The 27,508-nt window shown below is 37.9% G+C and overlaps 1 long non-coding RNA gene and 1 pseudogene across 1 annotated transcript in view; both read right to left on the bottom strand.

The window, feature by feature from the left end:
* LOC103669603 overlaps positions 1-27,508 on the bottom strand; it is a 217,132-nt gene that overhangs the window by 156,651 nt on the left and 32,973 nt on the right. The window lies entirely within an intron of this gene.
* On the bottom strand, positions 8,944-11,342 carry LOC103669602 (annotated as a pseudogene).

Genomic DNA, 27,508 nt, shown 5'->3' with positions numbered 1-27,508 from the left:
ATTCTCACCTCAAGAAGCTGGAACAGCAACAGAGGACAGGCCTAATCCACGCACAAGGAAGCAGTTGACCAAAATTAAAGCTGAAATCAATCAAGCAGAAACCAGAAATACAGTAGAGCAGATCAACAGGACTAGAAGCTGGTTCTTGGAAAGAATCAATAAAATTGACAGAGCACTGGCAAGACTTATCCAAAAGAAAGAGAAAGGACCAGATTATTAAAATTATGAATGAAAAAGGAGAGGTCACGGCAGACACCATTGAAATTGGAAGGATTATTAGAAATTTTTATCAACAGCTATATGCCAATAAACTAAGCAATCTGGAAGAGATGGAATCCTTCCTGGAAACCTATAAACTACCAAGATTGAAACAGGAAGAAATTGATTTCTTAAACAGGCCAATTAATTATGAAGAAATGAGTCAGTGATAAACAACCTTCCAAATAACAAAACTCCAGCCCCGGACGGTTTTCCTGGGGAATTCTACCAAACATTCAAAGAAGAATAATACCTATTCTCCTAAAGCTATTTCAAAGAAATAGAAACAGAAGGAAAGCTACCAAACTCATTCTATGAGGCCAATATTACCTTGATCCCCAAACCAGGCAAAGACCCCTCAAAAGGAGAATTACAGCCGATTTCCCTAATGAATATGGATGCCAAAATCCTCAACAAGATACTTGCTAATAGAATCCAACAGTTCATTAAAAGGATTATCCACCACGATCAAGTGGGATTCATACCTGGGATGCAAGCGTGGTCCACTATTCAAAATCAATCAGCGTGATACATCATATCAACAAGAAAGACTCAAGAAATATGATCCTCTCTCAATCGCATGCGAAAAAGCATTTGACAAAATACAGCATCCTTTCCTGATTAAAACCCTTCAGAGTGTAGGAATAGAAGGTACATTTCTCAATCTCATAAAAGCCATCTATGAAAAGCCTACTGCAAATATTATTCTCAATGGGGAAAAGCTGGAAGCCTTTCCTTAAGATCAGGAACACGACAAGGATGCCACTCTCGCCACTATTATTCAACATAGTACTAGAAGTCCTTGCACAGCAATCAGACAACAAAAAGGGATCAAAGGTATTCAAATCGGCAAAGAAGAAGTCAAAATGTCTCTCTCGCAGACGACTGATACTCTATATGGAAAACCCAAAAGCCACTCCCAAACTATTAGAAGTTATAGAGCAATTCAGTCGTGGCGGGATACAAAATCAATGCTCAGAAATCAGTTGCATTTCTGTACACGAATCGAGAATGAAGAAAGAGAAATCAGGGAATCCATCCCATTTACAATAGCACCAAAAACCATACGTTACCTTGGAATTAACTTAACCAGAGCGTAAAGGACCTTTATTCTAGAAACTATAAATCACTCTTAAAGACATTGAGGAAGACATAAAAGATGGAAAGATATTCCATGCTCATGGATCGGAAGAATTAACATAGTTAAAATGTCCATACTCAGAGCAATCTACACTTTCAATGCTATCCCGATCAAAATACGAGAACGTTTTCAAAGAACTGGAACAAATAGTCCTTAAATTTGTATGGAACCAGAAAAGACCCGAATCTCAAGGAACTGTTGAAAAGGAAAAACAAAGCTGGGGGCATCACAATGCGGTTGAGCTGTACTACAAAGCTGTGATCACAAAGACAGCATGGTACTGGCACAAAAACAGACACATAGACCAATGGAACAGAATAGAGACCCAGAAATGGACCCTCAGCTCTTTGGGCAACTAATATTTGATAAAGCAGGAAAAACATCCGTGGGAAAAAGACAGTCTCTTCAATAAATGGTGCTGGGAAAATTGGACAGCTACATGCAAAAGAATGAAACTTGACCACTATCTCACACCATACACAAAAATAAACTCCAAATGGATGAAAGACCTCGATGTGAGACAGGAATCCATCAAAATTCTAGAGGAGAACATAGGCAGCAACCTCTACGACATCGGCCAAAGCAACCTTTTTCATGATACATCCCCAAAGGCAAGAGAAACAAAAGACAAAATGAATTTATGGGACTTCATCAAGATTAAAAGTTTCTGCACAGCCAAGGAAACAGTCAGAAAAACTAAGAGGCAGCCCACGGAATGGGAGAAGATATTTGCAAATGACACTACAGATAAAGGACTGGTATCCAAGATCTACAAAGAACTTCTCAAACTCAAACACGAGAAACAAATAAACAAATCAAAAAATGGGCAGAAGATATGAACAGACACTTTACCAATGAAGACATACAAATGGCTAACAGACACATGAAAAAACGTTCAAAATCATTAGCCATCAAGGAAATTCAAATCAAAACCACACTGAGATACCACCTTACGCCAGTTAGAATGGCAAAAATAGACAAGGCAAGAACAACATGTTGGAGAGGATGTGGAGAAAGGGATCCCTCCTACATTGTTGGTGGGAATCGAGTTGGTACAGCCACTCTGGAAAACCGTGTGGAGGTCCTTAAAAGTTAAAAATTGAGCTACCCTATGATCCAGCCATTGCACTACTGGGTGTTTACCCCAAAGACGACGTAGTGAAGAGAAGGGATATACCCCAATGTTCATAGCAGCAATGTCCACAATAGCTAAATCGTGGAAGGAGCAGAGACCCTGCAACAGATGACTGGATTAAGAAGTTGTGGTCCATATATACAATGGAATATTACTCAGCAATCAGAAAGAATGAGTTCTCAACATTTGCTACAACATGGACGGCACTGGAGGAGATAATGCTTAGTGAAATAAGTCAAGCAGAGAAAGACAACTATCATATGATTTCTCTCATCTATGGAACATAAGAACTAGAATGATCAGTAGGGGAAGAAAGGGATAAAGAAAGGGGGGGTAATCAGAAGGGGGATTGAAACATGAGAGACTATGGACTATGAGAAACAAACTGAGGGCTACAGAGGGGAGGGGGGTGGGGGAATGGGATAGACCGGTGATGGGTAGTAAGGAGGGCACATATTGCATGGTGCACTGGGTGTTATACACAACTAATGAATCATTGAGCCTTACATTGAAAACCGGGGATGTACTGTATGGTGACTAACATAATATAATAAAAAATCATTATTAAAAAAAAAAAAAAAGAAACATAATATCCTCCAAGAATGAATTAGGAAGAAACAGAAAATCTGATCAGACCAATTACTAGTAAGGCAATTGTATCATTAATCAAAAACCTACTAACAAACAAAAGTCCAGAACCATATGGCTTCAATGGTGAATTCTACCAAATATTCAAGGAATATTTAATATCTATCCTTCTCAATGTCCTTTTAAAAATAGAAGAGGAGGGAATGCTTCTGAATTCACTTTATGTGCCAGCATTACCTAATACCAAAACCAGAAAAGGACACAACAACAAAAAAAGAAAATTACAGGCCAATATCCCTGATGAACACAGACGCAAAAGTCCTCAACAAATTACTAGCAAACTGAATTCAATAATGCATTAAAAGTATCATACATCATGATTAAGTGGGATTTATTCCAGGGATGTAAGATGTTTCAATATCTGCAAATCTGTTAATGTGATACACCACACAAGCGAAATGAAGGACAAAAAGCATATGGTCACCTCAACAGATGCAGAAAACCAACTGACAAAGTTCAATATACATTTGCGATAAAAACTCTCAACAAGATATGTATAGACAGAACATACTTCAACATAATAAAGGCTATATATGACAAGCCTACAGCTAACATCATACTCAATGGTAAAAAGCTGAAGGCTTTTCCTTTAAGACCAGAAACAAGATAAGGATGCACACTCTCACCACTTTAATTCAACACACTATAGAAAATCCTATCCAGATTTCAAGGGAAAAAAATAAAAGACATCCAAATTGGAAAGGAAGAAGTGAAACCACCACTATTTGTATTTATGATTTTGTATATAGATAGCCCTGAGGACTCCCTGAGGACTCCAAAAACAAAACAAAACAAAACAAAAAACCTGTTAGAACTAATAAACAAATTTGGTAAAGTTGCAGAGTATAAATCAATATACAAAAATCTGTTGTGTTTTTATATACAAACTCTCAGAAAGAGAAATTAAGAAAACAATCCCATTTACAATTGCATCCAAAAGACTAAAATACCTAGGAATAAAATTTAACCAAGGAGGTGAAAGACATCTACACTGAAAACTGTAAGACACTGATGAAAGAAATTGAAGGAGAAACAAATAAATGAAAAGGTAAAAATCAATATTGTTAAAATGTCCATATTATCCAAAGTAATGTACAGATTAAACGTAATCTCTATCAAAATTCCAATGGCATTTTTCACACAAATATAACTTACAATTCTAAAATTCATATAGAACCACAACAGACTGAATAGCCAAAGCAATCTTGAGAAAGAAGAACAAAGCTGTAAGCAACATGCTCCCAGATTCAAATTATATTACAAAGCCATAGTAATAAAAACAGGGTGATATTGGCATAAAAACTAAAAGAGATCAACAGAACAGAATAAAGAGCCCAGAAATAAATCCATGAACACATGGCCAACTAATTTCTTACAAAGGAGGCAAGAATACACAATGAAGAAAGGACAATCTTTTCAATAGAAGGTGATGGGAAAGCTGGACAGCCACATGCAAAAGGATGAAACTGGAATACTACCTTCCAGCATACACAAAAATTGACTCAAAATAGATTAAAGACCTGAATGTAAGACCCGAAATCATAAAACTCCTAAAAATAACTCCTTGACATTGCTCTTGGTGGTATTTTTTTGGATCTGACTCCAAAGGAAATGGCAACAAAAGCAACAATACACAAATGGGACTACATCAAACTAAAATGTTTCCATATAATGAGGGAAACCATCAACAAAATAAAAAGGCATCCTAATAAATGGGAGAAGATATTTGCAAATCACATTTCCAATAAGAGGTTAATATCTAACTAAATAAAGAACATACACAACTTAATATCAAAAAAACAAATAATCTGATTTTTAAATGCCCAGAAGATCTAAATAGACATTTTCCAAAGAAGACATACAGACAGCCAACAGACATACGAAAAGATGCTCAACATCACTAAATAGGGAAATGAAAAATCATAACCGAAATCACAATAAGAAAACTCACAACTGGGGCGCCTGGGTGGCACATCGGTTAAGCGTCTGCCTTCGGCTCAGGGCGTGATCCCGGCGTTATGGGATCGAGCCCCACATCCGGCTCCTCCACTATGAGCCTGCTTCTTCCTTTCCCACTCCCCCTGCTTGTGTTCCCTCTCTCGCTGGCTGTCTCTATCTCTGTCAAATAAATAAATAAAATCTTAAAAAAAAAAAAAGAAAACTCACAACTGTCAGAATATTATTATTATATTATATATAATATATAATATTATTAAAAAGACAGGAAATAACAAGTGTTGGCAAGGATGTGGAGAAAAGGGAACCCTCGTGCACTTTTGGTGGGAATGTAAATTGGTGCAGCCACTGTGGAAACAGTATGGAGTGTCCTCAAAAAATTAAAAATACCAGTATTATATGATTCAGCAATTATACTTCTGGGTGTTTATCCTAAAAAAATGAAAATACTAATTTAAAAAGATACATGTATCCTGGGGTGCCTGGGTGGCACAGCGGTTAAGCGTCTGCCTTCGGCTCAGGGCGTGATCCCGGTGTTATGGGATCGAGCCCCACATCAGGCTCCTCCGCTATGAGCCTGCTTCTTCCTCTCCCACTCCCCCTGCTTGTGTTCCCTCTCTCGCTGGCTGTCTCTCTCTCTGTCAAATAAATAAATAAATAAAATCTTTAAAAAAAAAAAAGGATACATGTATCCTTATATTCATTGCAGCATTACTCATAATAGCCAAGATATGGAAACATATATATATATATATATACTTACATACACAAATATGTATATACACACACACATAGACACACGCATACATATACACAATGGAATACTACTCAGTCATTAAAAAACAATGAAATTTTGCCATTTGTGACAACATGGATAGATTTTGAGGGTATTATGCTACATTAATCAGGCAGAGATAAACAAATATTGTATGATTTCACTTACATGTAGAATCTAAAAACAAAGCAAATCAACAAACAAAACAAAACTCATAGACAGAACAGATAGGTGGTTGCCAAAGGGGAGGGGAGTTGGGGCAATGGGTAAAGGAGACCAAGAGGTACAAAATTCCAGTTATAAAATAAGAAAGTCATGGGAATGTAATGTAAGTTATAAGGGTTACAGTTAATAATATTGCATTGCATATTTGAAAGTTAATAAGAAAGTAGATCTTGAAAGTTCTCATCACCAGAAAAACAATTTTTGTAACTTTCTGAGGACAAATAGTAACTAGACTTGTTCACATGACCACTTCACAACATGTACAAATAGTCAATCATTATCTTGTATACCTGAAACTAATATAATGTTATCTGTTCATTTTATTTCAAATTAAAAAAAGGAAAAGAAAGTATTTCAATCCTATTTCCACTACTCATTTTTCTCAAGAGAAAATATTTCAATCCTGTTTACACTACTCATTTTTCTCAACATTTTATGGATCTCTTTACTTCTTCCAGAAAACAGCCCAATTGCTAGAATGGCTCCTGGAATAAGGTAGGTACCAATAAATAGTTATTGAATGAATGCAAAAAAAAAAAAAAATCATGAGTCAGACCAAAAATGAATAATTTTTATGATTAAGTATTTCTATTTTATGAATTAACATTCATGGAAAAGAACCAACTTATCAAAGATCAAAGGGAATATGAATTATTCCATGTCTTTCTCACTTCAAGTAGAAGAAATGATTGGAAATTTTACCTCCTGGTATTAAATGTTTTCTTTCATGTTCTTGCTTTTATTTTTTTTCCTTTTACAGACTTCTTTTTAACACCAAAGTCTATGTAGATGCTGAATAGAATCTTTCCATTTCTCATGTTCACCCACATATTCATTCAATAAACATGCATATAAATGCTTGTGTATATTTATATATGTACAGAACTCAGCCTGCTGGGATCAAATATGCAAACAAGAATTTCTATACATCATGATAATATACCCTGATGGAGGAAGCAAAAACATTTCCCCAGGAGGGCCTATGAATGACACCTATCCCAGACGTCAGCGATAAAGAAGGATTCAAGGAGAAAAAGATATGTAAGCCAAACCAAGACACAAAAGGTGAGAATGAGTTACCAACTAAAGAGGAGTAGGAGGAGTAGTCCAGGCAAAAGAAACAAACTATGTGATATTCCAGAAGCATAAGAGAGCATGGCATAATCAAAGAAAAGAAAAAAATTCTGGGGCACATGGCTGGCTTAGTTGGTTAATTGTCTACCTTTGGCTAAGGTCATGATCTCAGGGACCTGGGACTGAGCCCCGCTGTCAGGCTCCCTGCTCAGCGGGGAGTCTGCTTCTCCCTCTCCCTTTGCCCCTCCCCACTGCTCATGCTCTCTCTCTCCCAAATAAATAAAATCTTTTAAAAAATAAATAAAATTTTAAAAAGAAATAAATTCTTCTAGCAAGAGGAGACTGATGAGATCTGTAGGCACACGTCATCAAGGGCATGTTTGTGTGTATGTGTATGTATAGATAGATGGGCAGACAGATGGTATATAGATATAGATGATAAAAATATTAGATATCTCCATATTGTGATGATTAATTTCACAAGTCAACTTGACTGGGCTAAGGAATGTCCAGTTGGCTTTTGAAAACATTATTTCTGGGTGTGTCTCTGAGGGTGTTTATGAAAGAAATCAGCATTTGAATCATTAGACTGAGGAAGGCAGATGGCCCTGATTATCAGTGCAGGTGGGCATAATTCAAATTGTTGAGGGCTTGGATAGAACAAAAACATGGAAAAGGACAAATTCATTCTTTCTCCTTGAGCTGAGACATTGATCTTCTCCTGCACTGATTCATCAGTGCTCCTGGTTCTTGGGCTTTTGGATTCAGAGACTTACACTACCAGTCCTCTGATTCTCATGCCTTTACACATAGCCTGAATTCCACCATTTCCTGGTTCTCCAGCTTACAGACAGCAGATCATGGGACTTCTGGGCCTTCAAAACCACATCAGCCAATTCCTATAATAAAACTCCTCCTATGTATCTCTCTGCCTATATTTCATTGGTTCTGCTTCTTTGGAGAGCCATAACTAATACACACATTTTTATATTAGAGATTTAAGCAAGAGAGTAACACTGATTGAGTTTGTATTTTAGAAGGACCATTCTGGTTGAGCACAATGAATAAATTTGAAGAGAATAACACTGGAGGCAGAGAAATCAGAGAGAAAGCTGCTACAGTAAACCACTTGAAAAACACAGTAACCTGGACCAGGACAATAGTGATAAAGATACAGAAAAGTAAATGGAACAGAAAAAAAAAAAAAAAAGTAGCAGAGAGAATCAACAGGACTTGACCAAACAGATGTGGGAAGACAAAGGAGATGGAGGAGTCAAGGACGACACCAATTTTTTTTTCCTTGAGCAACTGTTTGAAAGTGGTACCATTCATTGTAATGTGGAAGATTAAGAAGTTCCGGAGAGAAAGGACAAGTGCACTTGTGAATTTCATAAGTCTGAGTCACCTGTTCAAGGAGAGTAATAATAGACTAAAGATAGACTAGAGATGCAGATCTGGGAGTCATCAGCATACTGCAGGTAAGATCAATGAGGAAAAATATACTAAGAAGGAGGAAAATAGGGTCCCCAAAAAAGCTCTCAGGGATAATTAATCAGTAAATGGTTAAATTAACTATTATACAACTCTAGAAAATATTCAAGTCCTAAAACTATAATTAGGAAAAATGCTTTATAATATTCTGTTGGATACATGTCCTTATGTTTCTTATGAAAGTGGAAGGTTGGAACAAAAAGCCACAGAGACTACTTGCTGATTTTTTTTCCAGTTTACTATAGCACTTTATTTTCCTCACACAATGACATGTTGCTAGGAGCCTAATGTTTGTTTTCACATGACAGTAGAAAACTAAAATTTGTTGTCATCTCTTAAAGAATTGTGTACAAAAACTTTACATAAATTAAAAGAATGAGTAAATTTACAGGTGTAAATGCAAACTGTTTTCCAATTCAAGGCAGTAACAACCCACAGTGTTCTGGTAGGAAAACACTGGATAAGAAAGGAAAATGGGAGGTAAGGCTCAGGCCTTCCTAACCCTGCCAGACAAACAAGACATAAAAATGTCAATTGATTCAAAAATCTTGCCAGCCTCTAGAGAAATCCTGGAATAGGCAGCTCTCATATATTAATACCCTACACAGATCAAGAGCCTTATAGAGGATGCTCATCAAACCAATGGATTTCTCTTGCATTAACACGTTTTCACCCTAACCATGAAGTGACTGAGCCTCATGTACAAGGGGTTTAAATCAAAGGTATGTACAGGATATTAAACACATACCAAGGGAAAAGTTAATTTGAATATAAGGTCAAAATCAACAATTCTACCATCCAGTGCTGACATCAGATACAAGCTTCAAGGACAAATTTCTGTTCAAAGGCTTATTCTAGTTTATGAGGCTAGCATGAGGTATACACATTCGCCAGGGCAAATTTATACTTAGGAATTAACTCATGCAGCAAATGCTACATATCTGCTTGCAGGGCATTTAGAAACATCTGAGGTGGGCAATAGAGGGGCCCAACTCATCATACTCCTGTTTGCTGATCCACACCTGCTGAAAGGTGGACAGTAAGGCCAGGATGAAGCCCCTCAGGAGAAAAGACCTTGATCTTCTTCATGCTGAGCTCCAGCATTGTAATCCCTTTCTGCATTCTATCCAAGATGTCTGCATACATGGTGGTCCCACCAGATGGCACTGTGTTAGAATAGAGGTCCTTTCAGATGTCAATGTCATAATTCATGATGGAGTTCAAGATGGTCTCCTGGATATCACAGTACTCCATACCCAGAAAAGAGAGCTGGAAGAACACCACGGGGCAGGGGTACCACTCCTTGCCCATGGTGATCACCTGACTATCAGGCAGCTCATAGCTCTTCTCCAGGGAAGAGGAGGACACTACAGGGGCCATCTCCTGCTCAAAGCGCCAGGTGACCTAGCTGAGCTTCTTGGTGATGTCACACATGATTGTGGGGTGAAGCTATAATCACTCTCTGTGAGTATCTTCAAGAGGTAGTCCATCATGTCCTGGCCAGCCAGGTCCAGACACGGGACGGCGTAGGGCAGGGAGTACCACAGAGAGATGCGTACAGTGTGGGTGACCCTGTCCCCGGAGTCCATGACAATACCAGTGGTGCGGCCAGAGGTGTACAGGGACAGCACAACCTGGATGGCCAGATACATGGCGGGAATATTGAAGGTCTTGAACATGATGAGTCATAGTCTCCTGGTTGGCCTTAGGGTTCAGGGGGCCTCGGTCAGCAGCGTAGAGCACTCCTTGGGCACCATGTGCAGTTCATTGTAGAAGGTGTGGTACCAGATCTTCTCCATGTCATCCTTGTTGTTGATGATGCTGGGCGTGATAGGGCACTTGAGGATCAGGATGCCCTGCTTGCTCTGGGCCTTGCTGCCCACATAGGAGTCTTTTGGCCCATGCCCTCCATGATGCCCTAGGGTCCAGGGGGTGTCCGACAATGGATGGGAACTTGGCCAGGAAAGGGGGGCATCATTCCCACCAAAGCCTGCCTTGCACATACCACAGCCATCGTCAATGATAAGCACAGAAATCTCCTCTCCCAGTGTGACGGGGAGGTGGCAACAGTGGGCATGAAAAATGAGTGGTGGGAAGACACCAAGCATGTGCCAACCGCAGTGAGACCCCTGATTTTTTTTAATGTGTGAGCATTTCAGATCTTTTCCAATTGATATTGCTAGAGATTAAGAGTGTAATCTCCCTCCCTTCTTTAATCCAATGCTGCCCTGAATTACTGCATCCCTCGCCCACTACCACCATACCTATTAATCTTTGAGGTGGCTTCCATGACAGTGGTGAAGTACTGAAAAGGAAGCCAAACACACCACTATCTCAAGGTGTATAATACATTAAAGTTAAGATACCAAAATATAGTTTAAAAGCTACAAAGGAAACTACTAGTAAAACCACATGGCCAACAAAATTAGTGGGGGAGGGGGTGGATAATAAACATGAGCTGAATTCCTCATCTTTCTTAGCACAGCATCAACAGAAACTTCCTGAAGCTGAGAAATCAAGTGTTAGGGATGAAGCTCTAAGCATCTTACAACTACCAGAATAACTAAAACAAGAAATGAGAAATGGCCAAAGATGAATTTTTTCTAATGAATGGGCCTGTAGAAAGAGGAGACAGGGGGTGGAAGAGCTTTTGTTTATTATGTAGATTCTATCTTCTAGAGTAGTTTCAGGTTCACAGCAAAGCTGAGTAGAAAGTATGAGCAGTTCCATATACAACCTGTTTCCACTTCATGCACATACAGCATCCCGCACCAGAGTGATACATCTGTAACAACAGATGAGCCAACACTGACATAGCATTATCACCTGAAGTCCATGGTTTATATTACAGCTCACTCTTGGTATTTTACATTCTATGGGTTTGGACAAATGTATAATGACACATATCTACCATTATAATATCATACAGAATAGTTTCTTCACTGCCCTAAAAATTTTCTATGCTCTGCCTATTCATCTGTCCTCCATTTCTATCTCTGGCAACCACTGATCTTTCTACTATCTCCACAGTTCTCCCTTTTCTAGAATGTCATGTTGTTGGAATCATCCAGTATGTAATCTTTTCAAACTGGCTTCTTTCACTCAGTTAAGTATTCAAGGTTCCTGTGTTTCTTTTCATAGCTTGATAGCTCATTTACTTTTCGTGTTGAATAACATTCCATTGTCTGGTTATACCACAATTTGATTATCAGTCCACCTACTGAAAGTGAATTCACCTACTGTTTGCTTCCAAGTTTTAGCTATTATAAATAAAGCTACGATAAATACCTATGTGCAGTTTTGTGTACATAAGTTTTCAACTCCTTTGGGTAAATATCAAGGAACACAACTGCTAGATCAGATAGTAAGAGTATGTCTAGTTTTGTAAGAATGACAAATTGTCTCCCAAAGTGGCTGTACCATTTTGTATTCCCAACAGCAAAGAATGAGAGACCCTGCTGCTCCACATCCTCACCAGGATTTGGTATTGTCAGTGTTCTGGATTTTTGCCATCCTAATAGTGATATCTCACGGTTTTAATTTACAATTCCCTAATGACATATTATGTCATGCATCTTTTCATCTGCTTATCTGCCAACTACATATCCTCTTTGGTGAGGTGTCTGTTCAGATCTTTTACCCATTTTTCAGCCAGATCTTCATTCTTTTATTGCTGAGTTTTAAAAGTTCTTTGAATATTTTGAATTTAACACTCCTTTATCACAGATGTCCTTTGAAAATACTTCCTCCTAGTGTGTGGCTTGTCTTCTTGTTCTCTTGACAATATCTTTGAAAAGAAAAAAGTTTTTAATTTTAACGTGGCCCAAATTATCAGTTACCTCTTTAATGGATTGTACCTTTGGTGCTGCACTTAAAAAGTCATTGCCAAACCTGAGGTCATCTAGTTTTTCTCTTATGTCATCTCCCAGAAGTTTTATAGTTTTGCGTTTATATGTAGGTCTATGGCCCATTTTGAGTTCATTTTTATTAAGGTAAAAAATGATTTTAATTTTTATTTTGAATCCTTTAGGACTATTTTATTATTGTTCCAAATTTTATATTTTACTTTTAGAAAAATGATGGGTTTTTTTCATTATTACCCATGAACCTGATGATTCAACATCTAAGCAATTATCCTAAGGAGATAATCATAGGTTTGGAGAGAGATGTTCACTCAACATTATTTATGACAGTGAGATAGTAGAAACAATGTAAGTATTAAAAAATTGCAAGGATGGTTAGATAATTATACTCAAATAATAGAATGTTATAAAGCTATTAAAAATTGTATTTTTAAATAATTTTTACTTTCCTGAGAGGAATTATGCCAAATGTTATCATTAGAATATGGAATATGGATTATTTATATTTATTCTTTATACATTTTTATATGACATTTACTAGTTTTATAATCACAAAAGAATTAAGATGTTCATGAAAGCCCTCAAAATAAGATTTACAGTGACCAATGATGTATTTTTCAGAACACTGGACCAAAATAAAGATATAATGTCCTTTCCTATTGTTATCATGTAACAGATTAAAGCATCCAAAACACACATAAAACTCCAAAGCAAAAATTAGTAGAAAGTAATTAGTAGAGTTTGGTTTATTAGGGAGAGAATTTCAATAATTAGAAGGGGGAATTGGGGGTCAGGAAGGATAAATGACAAAATTATAGTCAGGAACCAGAAAGGGTTCTTCAAGTTGTATAACATGGTATCTCAACAGAGAACAAAAAAATCTTCAATTTCTGAAAACTGTGATATAAACTACATCCAGCCTATGCTGATATCTGTCCTTTACGTTTATGGTGGGGCAAGGCACTACCAAATGAAATTCACTGATCCCTTCTTTCCAAATAATATGTCCATTTTAAGAGGAAAAAGCTTGGCACTGGTAGGCTAGTCATAGATTGAAGTCTAAGGCCCAAGTTTAAGTCCCAGCTCAACTGCTTATTTGGGGCATGATTTGGGTAAGTCACATAAACAATAGGGGACAGTTATCTCATTTGTTAATGATACCAGCTCTGTCTCTATAGTAGAGCTGTCAAGATGACCAAATGAGATCATATAAATGAGAGCTAAGAAGTACCAAACAAACAGAATGTATTTTATGATAAAATAATTCTCACCCTGTCAACAATTGTTTGCCCTCCAATAGCAATTCAGAAGATAAAAAACTAAATCCCTGGTTGAAAGGGCAACTGACAGACTGATCTGGCTGCTGCTCCATGTGCAGTGCAACTGAATCTGGATCCAAAAGGCATATGACCTTCTTAGGTAGAGAAAGAACATTCTTTGACTGAAGTTTTTGTGTAGCTGTGCTTCCAAGGTAGACTATCAAACAAGTTTTAAAATGTACCACCAGCCACTCATATTATTTTACTTGATCTGTTCATTCATTTATTCATTGAGAGCAGATTATGTGCTAGGCACTGGGAACAAACAATAAGAACACAGATCAGACAAAGCCTTGCCTACTTGGAGCTCATACCACTATGGAAAAACACATATTAGTCACAGAATCATAAATGAATGTATCATGAAAACGGTGATGACAATAAAAAGAAAGCATATTTAGTTAGAGGGGCTGATGTGGATTGAGAAGTTCAGAATCATCTTTCCTGAGCTGAGATGCGAGATGACTTGGTGGGGAGAGAAGAGTCAAAGGATCAAATAGAGGAATCAGCATTAATAAAGCTCCTGTGGCCCAAAACAGTGACATTCAAGAAACTGAAAAGAGGACAGTATGTCCAGAACACAGAGAATGAAAATAAATGAGCTGTAAGATGAATGTAACAGGTAGATATGTAAAGGATCAAGGCCTTTATTCTGAGAGCAATGAGAGCCACTGAAAGCTACTGAGCAAAGAAGTGACAAAATCCATTTTGTGTTTTTGAAAAACAGCTCTGACCATAATGTATCAGGATGCCAGGTCACTGTGTATGAGATTTACATACAGGTTTTTTACTTACAGAATTACATTCAGGGTCCTACAGTTGAAATTTTCTATCGAAGTTCTAACTTCAAAAGACTTCTGTATTTCTTTGACCCTATTTCTACAAGAAAATATTAATGACCACATACAAGAGATTCTTGATGATTCCTAACTTGATCAATACTACCTACAAGGAATTAATAAAATGTAATGACTTTTTAGCCTATGTTTCTCATCCTTTTCCAGCATGGTATACTAACAGATTTCGGTTAACAAAAAGAAATAGACAGATTAAAAGAGGCAAGGGCCAAAGTCTGAGAAACCTGGAGAATTCTAGCAAGCACTGTGAGTTTATCTTTTTTAAGACTTTTATTTTATTAATCATTTGAGAGAGAAAGAGAGAGATAATGAGTGGGGGAGGGGCAGAGGAAGAGAATCTCCAGCAGCTCCCCAGCAGAGCACAGACGCCCGTGCAGGGCCTAATCTCACAACCACAAGATCATGACCTACGCCAAAACCAAGAGGTGGACGCTCAACTGACTGAGCCACCCAGCTGTCCCCACAAGCACTGTGAGTTTAAACATCAATATCTAGAACGGAGTTCTTATCCACAGTATTAAGATGTACTAATGCATCAAACAACATTGAGGTATCAAAAGTAACTGGATTCCAATAATAGCACAAGTGCTAATACACTAAAGTTAGTAGATGATCAACCTGTTTATGACATCCCTATAATAACTTCACTCTCACTCATGTCCATTCTGAAATGTTTTCTTGAATTAAAGAGAAAGGAGGGGCGCCTGGGTGGTGCAGTCGTTAAGCGTCTGCCTTCGGCTCAGGGCGTGATCCCAGCGTTCTGGGATCGAGCCCCACATCAGGCTCCTCCGCTAGGAGCCTGCTTCTTCCTCTCCCACTCCCCCTGCTTGTGTTCCCTCTTTCGCTGGCTGTCTCTCTATGTCAAATTAATAAATAAAAATCTTTAAATAAATAAATAATAAAGAGAAAGGAGCCATCACAGCCTAAGACATTACATACAACCTCTCATTTGTGCTAAAAATTCACTGTCTTCTCATTACTAACATATATAACTGGAAATTGAAACTATTTAAAAAATTATTGTACCACATGCTATCACTAACTTAATTTTTTCTCATACAGGCATAAATATTTAATAATAAAGCAAGCACAGATTAAAAAAGCATAAATGGTATATGCACATTTACCTAGGGCAGATATGAAGAGAACTTCAAGAACATTGCTACTAACAATGGCACAACAATCACAATGTCTCAGCCAAAAATCACGTGATAGTACAAGTGAACTTTGTAGTACTGCTAGTCACACAGATAACATAGTTAAAATCTTGAAATTATAAGTCTTATAATCATCACAATAAAACAAAACATCTTATGTTTATTCTTCGATGATATATATTTGCTTGTTTCATTACCTAGTAGAGCATAACTCCTCTTCTAAAGTGAAGATAAAAATCAGATTATTCATGTTAACTGACTTTCCTACATAAATTATAATTTCGAGATTATAAAATTGGTAAACTGTATCACTGACATACCAGGAAAAATATCTTAATGAATTCCATGTGAAATGAATACAAATTGGTGGTACTACCTGCTTATGTACTTTGGATTTCATCCAACTCTGGTTATACTTGTGCAACACTGATATGCATGGGAATAACACTCATCCTGCATATCATATCAGGAAAAGTCTGATGTCTGGGGGCCTTGGCAAGAGAAAGTGAAGTAGGCAGCCCAGATGAGAGAGACAAGAGATCAGCGCAGGTGGGAAGGAGAAGATAGGCATCAAAGAGTCTCCCAGGGTGTGGCTTTTAGCACAGTGTGGGTAGTATAAGCATAGAGTGAGGGTGCAGGGAACAAGGAGCAAGAACTTCAGTTAGAACACAGGGAGCATGGAAGTAGCAACCCAGACACTGAGACTAACAAGAACCAGAATTCAGACTCAAAGAAGCTAATCATAGAAGCCAGAGATCAAACCTTAAGAGTGCAGAGTGTAAGACTTCANNCAGGAGCTAGAAGACAGACTGAAAAAACTGACCAGCGGAACAGAGGGGTGATGACCCTGACTGCAAGCTTAATTGACTCAGGGCAGGAGGACAAAGGTGGATACCAGTAGCCACGGAGGGGCATACACATCTTGTGACTGGAGAGTTTAACCTTCTAAGGAAATCTGACCTACAGACTCAAGAAAAGTCAGGGAAGGGCACTTGGGTGGCTCAGTCGTTAAGCATCTGCCTTCAGCTCAGGTCATGATCCCAGGGTCCTGGGATCGAGCCCCGCATCGGGCTCCCTGCTCCACTGGGAGCCTGCTTCTTCCTCTCCCACTCCCCTGCTTGTGTTCCCTCTCTCGCTGGCTGTCTCTTTCTCTGTCAAATAAATAAATAAAATCTTAAAAAAAAAAAAAAAAAAAAGAAAAAAGAAAAGGAAAGGAAAGTCAGGGGAAACGTGCAAAGAGCATCAAGTGGAGAAGATTCATTGTGTGAGATGCTTCAGATGAAGGGATGAGGAATCAGCTCTGAGTTCAAATCCTGGCTTTCTTAACAACAGCTCAAATTAAGGTCCTTCAATTTCTACGTGCTTCAGTTTCCTTTCATATAAACAAGATAAATAGGGCTACTAATTCCCACTTTTCAAAGCTGTTAAGGAGATTAAATGAGAGAATACATATGAAAGAATATGGATACTAGCAAAATAATTACACTCATTTCTGTACCTTCTCCCTTCCATCTACCAATACCTATACCTTTCACCAACAGGGCAGTATTGCTGATTTCTATTCCACATGAATGTTACAAAGCCACAGTGGACTTTTCTACATGCATTTGTTACTCCTGCCCCCTTGATTTTATGTGATGTTTCTTTCCTTTCTACATATGTTGTCATGATTGAACAATAGTCTTAGAAATGAGGGCCTTTTGCTTGAAATAACCTGGTCACTAGCTGAACAGTGTGTTATCTAGGGAATAACGGAAAAGATTCACTGGTCTGCAATTTTTTTTGCCAAGGTAGCTTCAATGCTCAAAGTCGTTAATTGGTTCTAGGCATCTTTTCTACCAAAATCATACCTCTTATTTGAATGACAGGCAAAAGAAGTAGCTAGATTATAACAATGCAAAATCCTTGCTGCTTCTAAACAAACTTAATTAAACTGCTCCATTTTTGTACAAAGAGCTTCAAATGTAGATAAGCATAACTCGCTGAAAATGTCAGGTTAATGACAGCACTGTCTAAATTGGTCCTGTTGGGAGCAGAAAGTTTCCGAGAGACACATAGAAGATGAAGGAGAAAGAAAGAAGGAAGGAAGGAAGGAAGGAAGGAAGGAAGGAAGGAAGGAAGGAAGGAAGGAAGGAAAGAAAGAAAGAAAGAAAGAAAGAAAGAAAGAAAGGGGAAATGGTACCTGTAATATTGTTTAGGTAGCTATGCACCTATATGTTTTAATAGTACATATATCCCTTTCTTTTTATACTGTCATGCTGAAACATCAAATCCTAAAATCAGCTCTGTAAGTTTCATCGCCTCAATTTTTGCCATAAGCCTAACAAATCAGCCAGAAATCATGGCAAATATAAAACTACAAGACAAAACCATAGCATAAGCCCTATATCCGCATTGTAATTATTGATTGATTTAGTCATTCATTCAATTTAACATATAGTTATTGAGTGTCTACCACATACACAGTATTGTCATGTAACAAATTATAATTTTGTACCTCAAATTAAAAGCTAAACATAAAAACAAAATATTATTACAAATTGAAGGAAGAAAAATGGAAAGCATCACATTCCAAAAAATCATACAAATTTAAATTATTTTCACTACACCAATGACAGTATTTCTCTCTCAATTACAGTCTATTTCAAATCCCTAACCCCCATAAAAGTTAAATAATTCTGATAACTAATTTACTAAAATCATGATCCTGTTCTTAGCAGAATTGTTTCTATCTTTCTGAGGTAATTATTAGGACCTCTTCTACTCTGCCTCAGAGTGGGAACCAGTTCCTGATTTGCATTATTTCTGTTGAATACATCCACCTTTCTGTGATAGAGAACACTGTTAAAATACTTCCTCCAGGGGCACCCAGGTGGCTCAATCCATTGAGCGCCCAACTCCTGATTTCAGCTCAGGTCATGATCTCAGGGTTGTAGGATGGTAGCTAAGTTGTGGAGACCAGGGGGGTGGGGGAGAGGGCTCCACACTCAGTGGGAAGTCTGCTTAAGACTATTTATCCCTCTCCCTGTGCCCCTCCCCTCAGCTGACTTGTGCACACTCTCTCCCTCTCTCTCAAATAAAAAAATAATAATAATACTTCCTTTAGACCCCACAACCTTTGTTGCTTTGTCCACTGATGTAATTACATTTCCATATCTTTGGCCACAATTTGTATAAAAGCTGGTCTTGGTATACAACCTTCTGATACAGGAATTCATTTGAAACTCCCACAGTCACTCATCACTTCTTTTTAGTTGCCACTGTCATCTGAGCTTTTGGTTTTTCTGTTTCCTGGTGCCTTTTAATTGAAGATACTTCACAAGCCACCAAGAGAAGTAGTTAACTTGTCAGCTTTAGATAAGCGTCCCCCAAATCTTGGCATTCCATGATTCTCTATGACATAAGAATAAGGACAAATATAACAGTAATCGGAGGAAGTACAGCACTAATTCTGTAGGTCACAGATCCACTGTTCTTTTAATTACATATTTTTTTAACACACAATTCATTTTTGGTTAAGTTCAACCTATTTTTTTCAGGGTTAATGAGTCCCTAGCAGCTAATGAGCTTTAAGCATATATCATATGCAATTGCTTTAGAGCCATATTTATGAATTGACTTTGCGTCTTAAGTATTAACTTCCATTCTGCTACTTAAATGGATTCTACACAAATAGTAAAATAATACAAAAATACATGGCAAAAGAGGCATTACTCTGCACTGCCCCATTGCCCAGATGGTGAAAACAGTGAGTCAGTAGCAGAAGTGGGACCAGAGTCATGGCCAACTAATTAATTCATTGTGCAACATTCATTGCATGAAAGAAACAGTAGTTAGGAACATGTGTTCTACAATTTTCACAATTTGCCCAGTTTACTCTAAGCTAATTTGTCCTTGATATTCCCAAGAATGACAAAAACCATTAATTCAACTCTTCAACTCTATGTTAGACTAAAATCAACAGTCCCTAAAACACCAATAAAGATTTCTATACAAAGCTATATTAAATTCAATATTAGGTTGCAAAATTAGAATTCAGGATTTTGCAAAGTGGCAATGTTCACTATGCTCTACATCAATCATCCAGGAAATCTGATAATAATCTCCTACATTAAACAGGAAGAGGAGGATTAGATGGGTGAGAAGCCCAGATGGAGATCTGGAATGCTAGCTGGGGCAGGGGGATGGTTTAGATTTATTGTAGCCTAAGCAAGACATGAGTTGGAGAGAGCAACCAACAATCAGACTAAAATTAGAAAGTAAGTTTCAACGTGGAGAGAGTCCATCAAGAACTGAAGAGCAGTGGCCCAACAGGCCTCAAAAAGCATCAAGCTGAATTTAATGACCCAGACGAGTCACCACAAGACCTACCGATCCAGAAACCAAGACGCTGATGAAGTCCAAAGAGTACTTGGAATCAGAAACCTCAGTTCCAGTCTGGAATTGAAAATTCATGATACAGGTGACCTTGGAATAGCCTCTTGATCCCTGAGTCTTAATCCCCTTACACAAAAAGGGAATTTTAAAAAGCTACCTTGCAAAGTTGTGGAAGGTATTAAGTCTTTCATCAGAAAATGGTTTGTAAGATGTAAACTGACACACAAATGTAAAGTTGTGGTGGTGGTATTATTATGGCTCTTGAATTTCAGCAGTATTGACTTGATGGAATAGCATTTCAAATATTGTCTGATACATTTCCATCCTAAGTCTTGTTGACCTTATGACCTCCAAGTCACTGAGGATAAAGCATCCATTCCTGGAGGGCAGAAAATAAGGAAGTCATTGCTCAACCTTGACTTTTTTAAGTCATAAAAAGTGTTAATAGTCATGAATGCAATGGTCTCAACTGTAAGAGCCAAACAATAAGGAGGGGAAAAAGAGGTTTTCTAAGTTACAGAACCTTCTCTTTATTTTAAAAACCAATGACTGCCTAAGTCAAGGTATCTGCTCTTTCCTATAAGCAACAGAGTAAGAAACATATAGGACATAATGCAAGAGCAATTTCCCACTATATAGGAAAGCCTTCAAAACCATCCTTAGACTGGATTAAGAAGGTGAGAGAAACAAAAGAAAATTCGATTTAAGTGAGGGCTTCTTTCACATCCTCCCACACATCATCAAAGACCTGGGGTTTCATTCCTGGAATGGAAGAATGGGTAGTAGAAACATCCTTCCCCTCAACTACACCTTGAGGATGTGAGAGTAGAAAGGACTTTTTTCCTGCTTCCATCTGGACTCCTGGAGGATGCAATATTTCAGAATACATTCCACCAACAGGAAGGCTGTAGTAGAGAAAGATGGTTACAGAAAGAGGGAGAGAAGGTACAGGCAGAGAAAAGGTCTGTGAGAACAACATGTTCCTAGAGCCTACATGTGGTATGGAGGAAAACCAGATATACCCAACTGCCCCACTGGGACCTACAGACTTGGGAAGGGGATATGAGGGTTCAAAGAAGCTTGATATTGGATTGAGACACAGAGAACCTTTGCATGAGCTTTTGTCCCCGTCTCCTACTTTTCTTACTGAGTGGAATCTGCTGATGTGCCTGGAATCACATAGCCCACATGACAGAGGGGGTCTCCTGCCCCTAACTCAGGAGGTGTCTTGGATTGGCATGCAAAATTAGCAAGAAAAATAAGCTGTGTTCTCTAGCAGAATTGAATGCCACTTATCTTTGACATTTAGCAAGCCAAATATCAAGGGAATTTTAGTTGGCTATGAACTATGCATTCTACTAAGCCTACAAAACAAATATAATATATACAGTGGTAGTTTCTATCCTAATTTCCTTGTCCTTACAACACTGACCTAGTTAAACAGAGAAATGGGTAATTTCGGCTGTTGTACCTGAAAAAATTTTTCAATTTCTGAGAAAGATCCTAATCTCCTACAAAAAAAAAAAAAAAACACCACAGTTTCTGCAAAATGAAGATAGAATTTTTTAAAAAATGAAGATAGAATTAAATGAACTATGTTCTTTCCTTCTCCTTAGGCTACATAAGTGTCATCTCTGGGGCAATCAAATCCCCTGAAAAGTCAGCCAAAAAGCAGAAAATAATCGTTCTGCAGGAGGTTTTGGACCCCCTTCAAATGCGCATGCACATGCCCACGCATGTGCACACACACACACACTATGAGCTGTTTAAAAACATTTGTACAACCTGCCCATATTATCTTTATCCAAAAATTAAAAAAATAAAATAAAATAATCCCTAAATAGATTCACCCTTATGGACCTGCTGAATTTTCAAGTATTGAAAAATAAAACCTTGAATGGCAAGAGTAGGGAATGAACACAGCCAAGCTCATTACAAGCCTACCTTTTTGGCTTTTTTTTTACAGGTACAATGAACTCAAAGGTCTCAGGGAGAGAATGAAAAGTAGGAAAATTGAAAGTTACAACCTCAAGCAGTTTCCATCAAACCACTTTCTTCCCAATTTGTTATATGCACCCAGCCAACCTCTTCAATGAAGGAGAAAATCTGTTTTTTCATCAGATACAGTGGGAAATCATAGCAAAGCAAGGAAGTCTACTTCCGAGAGGAAAAACTGCAAATTGCTTGATTTGGTGAATATTCAGGCATTCAACAGACATCTGAAATTGCACTTCTATATCTTTATATTTAAATGCAAAAATGCACCCTAAAACAAAAGTGTTCATGGTATAATCCTATCTAAAATGCCAACTTCTCTACTGGCTCATTGCACTTCTGAAACCAGAATTAGAGAACATTTGATTTAGATCATCTGACTTCCAATGTAATTCATCACCAATTAGACTTTATTTGTGCTTTCCCACAAAGGTTTTCAATTTCTTAAAAATCCAGCTAACTTTTATATGTCCAATGAGTTGCAGTGTTTAAAAAAAAAAAAGGCACTGTTAAAAAGCTTTTAAGACATAAGTTCAAATTATACAAATAATTTTTGGTTTGCTTTCCATCTTTTGTGTTCCTTTCCTTCAAAATGGGATCATAAGTTGAGGATGAATCTTGCCTATCTCTAGCAAAGCTTCTTTCTGTTGTTCCCATATTTTCATGGCTACTGAAATCTTAATTTAGATTCATATCACCCTATTTGTCCTATATAATACATAAGGCAAAAAGACAGCTTCCTGGGAATCTGCAATTGTTTAAAAAGTTATGATCATTCAACTTAAGGTGAAAATCTCAGACGTGAATTATTTACATGTTTCTACCTTTTCAACAAAGTAACATTCGGATTAGATGTGGGATTTGGACCTTTTTGGACTATGGATTGGTTTTGTTTATTTTGGCTTTTTTCTATCAACAAATCTCAGCACCTTGCCTTTTGGTTATAAATGGCTCTGAATAATCTGGGAAGGGAATTACAAGTCTCAAAATACCAAGCAATGAATAATTTTCCACTCAATTATTTTGCCTAGAGCTCAGTAGTGGTAGCACAAACCCTAGTGGCAAAAGTATGTCCTTAAAATAAATAATTTCCATTACATTTTTTCAGATTATAAAAGTATCACTTGCACTTAGGATAGCTAGAAAACACATTTTCAAAAAGGTTATCAAAACAACCCATAATTTACTACCTAGAAACAAAGAGCTATCACTTATTTTTTTATTTTTCTTTTTACAAACAGAAGGAAGTCAAAAATATTGAAAACCTCAATTAACTGTCATGCTCAAGGGAAGGGGTGTAGATGTGGTGAGTTGGAAAGTTTTCTCAAATGCCATAATATATGTATTGTTTTTGAAGCCATAAAAAAATACAGTAATCTGTTTGCCTAGCTCAATAATTAATGAATAAAGCATAATTAATAACTAGGAGCTCTCAGTCTCCTGGGTCACCAGGGTAAAGAACAATTTTATAGTGGGGGTGAAGTTATAGAAGGAATAGAATAGCACTTGAAAATTAAAATGTTTACATAGGACCAAGCAGATAATATAAATAAGTAGGTACAAAAGTCCTGTCTATAGAAGACAATCAATAGACGCTCACTACTCAAGTCTGGCTCATTGCTGCCATGCCAAAAAAAGAAAAAAAAAAAGGAAAAAAAACCCTAGTATTAACAAATTCTCCTACTTTTTGTTGTTTTTGTTGTTCCTTCAAGAGAAGCCAGATATTCGTATCTTTACGTGACATCTTCCAATTTAAAATTTTTCAATTAAATATTTTTAAAACATGTTGGCCAATCTACATGACTATAGCCTAAGTTGGCCTGTCAATTATCAGTTTGCGGCCCTTCTTATCAAAGACTGAGTTGAATCTGGGTCAAATCTAGACCATATTCTTGATTTATGGGACATTGCTGGAAAAAAAGTAAGCTTCCAAAACAAATTTTAATATTGAAGCGGACTTTGGGGTTCACTAACCAGTAGGCAGATGAATAACACACCACCCCTCAAAGATGTCCACACCTGTGAATGGTCCCCAGAACCAAAGATCCTCAGAACCTGTGATATGTTACCTTACATGACAAAATGGACTTTGCAGTTGTGCTTAAGGTTAAGGACCCTGAAATGGGATGATTTTCCTGGATCATCCTGGTGGGCTCAACCTAATCATACCTGTCCTTAAAAATAGAAAAGGAAGGCCCAAGAGTAGGTCAGAGAGATACCATATGAGGACTTGACCTGCCATTGCTGGCTCTGAAGATGGAAGAAAGGAGCCATAAGCCCGGGAACATAGTGGCCTCTAGGAAAGCAAGGTAACAGATTCTCCCCTGGAGCCCATAGGAAAAACAAAACAAAACAAAACAAAAAAAAAATACAGCCCTGCTAACAGCCTGATTTTAGCCCAGTGAGACTCATATTGGGCTTTTGACCTACAAAACTTTAAGATAACACATTTATATTGTTTAAGCCACTAAATTTATGATCATTTGTTATGGCAGCAATAGGAAACTAATACAGTTTATCCTAGTTTGACATTTTACAGATTAGGAAACTAAGGTCCAGAGTATAAAGACAAAGGTCTTAGAAAAATACATTTCAAGATTCCCAGGCCAGTGATCTTCCCACTGTACCAGCCCATGGTGATTGATTTTGTGTTTGCCTTTACGTGATTTTCGCATAAGAAAAGTGATTAACCTGCAAAAGGGAGGAATGGAGGGGGAGAGAGAAGGACAGAGAGAAAAGGAAAGAGAAGGGGTGGGGGAGAGGGACATGGAGAGAGAAATATTCTGTTTAACTAGGACTTACTAGACTTACTAGGGCAGTAATATTTGGTTTGGGACTCACAGCTAGATAAGAGGACATATAATTATGTAGAGGGAAGAAGGAGATGTATTAAGATTAAAAATGCAAAGCTGCTTCAATATATAATCAGTCTACCTTTTTATTGTTACTTAAATGCCTGCCTCTAATCCTTAGCTGTCTAACCAGTTTGGAATTTGCAGAAATTGAAACAGCCTGGGCATGGGTTGCACGTCCTGCTGTCTGTGAAGGATTTGTAAGAATCTGTTAGCCCAGGATTATGCACATTTTCTGTTGGCTTGGGTGTCAACCATCTGCAATATAACCGGAGCTGTAATATGCCTGCCGAGATCATGATTGCAATCACAGCTCAACGGCAAGAGCAATGCCAGAGTCAGCAGCGTGAAGGACATCAGAGCTCAAGCCTGCTTGGAAAATCTGTCCACTTTCACTTCTGTTCCCCCTTCCAGGGTGTAGTAGAAGAACAGCGTGGTGCCACATACAGACTTCTCCCAAAGGTCCCACAATTAGTGTCTGTGCTGCTGGCACCTTACACTTATATAGAGAGACAGCTGGTAGGGACAGGAGATGCTTCTGCTCTTTGGTCCTAAAAGTACACAGTAAGTCTACAAATAAGGCTGTCCTTATTTATTTTAGACAGATTCCACTAGGAAAAATATTCTGGGATAAGAACAAAAGGAAGAAAACCAAGCATGTGACATGGCCTTCCGTTCTGTCTCAAAATGGCCAAAACTGACCACATCTCCAAACCTCTCTGTACACTCAGAACTGCTGTAAGCAAAAGTATGTCCATACTATGTCTCATCCCAGGCATACAGTTGAAAGGCAGGGTAGCTGCCCCTTTCTTTCCTAAAAACTGACCTTGAGGGTACCTGGAAGTGCCCTTTACTTGCCCAGGTAGGGGGAAGCACATTGCTCAGCAGAACCTATAGTGCATAATGGAGAGAGCTGAGCCCAATCTTAGCCAATCCTTCAAAGTTCATTAAAAATGCCATGTCCAACATTACGACTTCCCAAACCATTTCAGTTCCCTTTCTTTTTCCAGGCTTCTTCCTTTGAGTTCAAACTCTAACACCCAGAGTATTTCTCTATATGTACTCATCAGTAACAGAAACACAGTTAAAAGTAGCCAACAAAAAAAAAAAAAAAAAAATGTATATATATTTATATAAATATAAATATAAATATAAATAAATTTTATATATGCATATATATATGTATATATGTATATACATATATATATATGTTTGTGGACAGACATAACTAAAAAATTCATGACCATAATGCCAATTTCTAGCATGGCTGGTGGTTAAGCAAAGTATTGGTAATCTCCCTTTCTCTCTAGCTCTTGGTTCTGCTTTTCTGCCAGTAGGCTTCATTCTTACCTAAGTGATAGCAAGATGGCTACCAGCAGCTTTGGGCTTATATTCTATTTTCTCAGCAACCCCAGTAGAAAAGCATGCTTCTTTTCTAAAAGTTCCAGCAAAAGTCACAGAATTGAGTCTGTGATTCTGAATGGCCTGGCTTAAACACATGCCCATCTCTAAACCAATCATCATAGGTAGGACAATGCAACTGTTCATTTGGCTATGCCAGGAACCTTCTAGATGTAGCAACAGTTCAGTTAAATACTGACTGTAGGCCCAAGAGTAGTTTGTTTCTCCAGGGAAAACCAGAATGCTACATAAGGAAGAAAAACCAATGAATGCCAGGCTGGCAAAAACCACGAAAATCCACATCTGCCCTAACCCCTAGCCAAACTGACAGCAGTAGCTCTACGAGAGGAGGGGACTCATGGTTATGTTTTCCTCTCTGTTTCCAAACTTCCCATAATGTTATTCTATTGTCTTTATTTTTTAGATGAGGGTGGAAAGCATGGAATAAAAGGAAAGAAAAGCAACATAAATAAATGTAGATATGATAATGTAAAGGTCAAGGATTTTCTTCAGAATAGGAGAATCTCCCATTGGTAATAGATATCACCCTTTTCGAACTCTCTCCTTGTATATTATCTCATTCGATCAGGTTTAAAAGTCATTCCTTCCAAGGGCGCCTGGGTGGCTCAGTCGGTTAAGCGTCCAACTCTTGATTTCAGCTCAGGTCATGATCTCAGGGTCGTAAGACAGAACCCTGTGTTGAGCCTCACATTGGGCCCTACGTCTGGCCATGTGGGACCCAGAGTTGGGCCTGCGTCGGGTTCCATGCCCAGCTCTACACTGAATGTGGAGTCTGCTTAAGATTCTCTCTCTGCCCCTTGCCTACCTGCTCTCTCTCTCATTCTGTCTCTCTCAAGTAAATATTAAATGTCACTCCTTCCAGAGATGACTAAATAAGACAAATGGCATCATGAACTTGTCTTTCAAATGTTTCTGCTTCCCTAAAATGTATTGCTCTGACACCAAGAGCATGACTCCAGAATA

The sequence above is a fragment of the Ursus maritimus genome, unplaced genomic scaffold, assembly GCF_017311325.1.
Source record: "Ursus maritimus isolate PB19 unplaced genomic scaffold, ASM1731132v1 scaffold_14, whole genome shotgun sequence".
NCBI lineage: Eukaryota > Metazoa > Chordata > Mammalia > Carnivora > Ursidae > Ursus > Ursus maritimus.
This window is presented reverse-complemented; position numbering and strand designations above follow the sequence as displayed.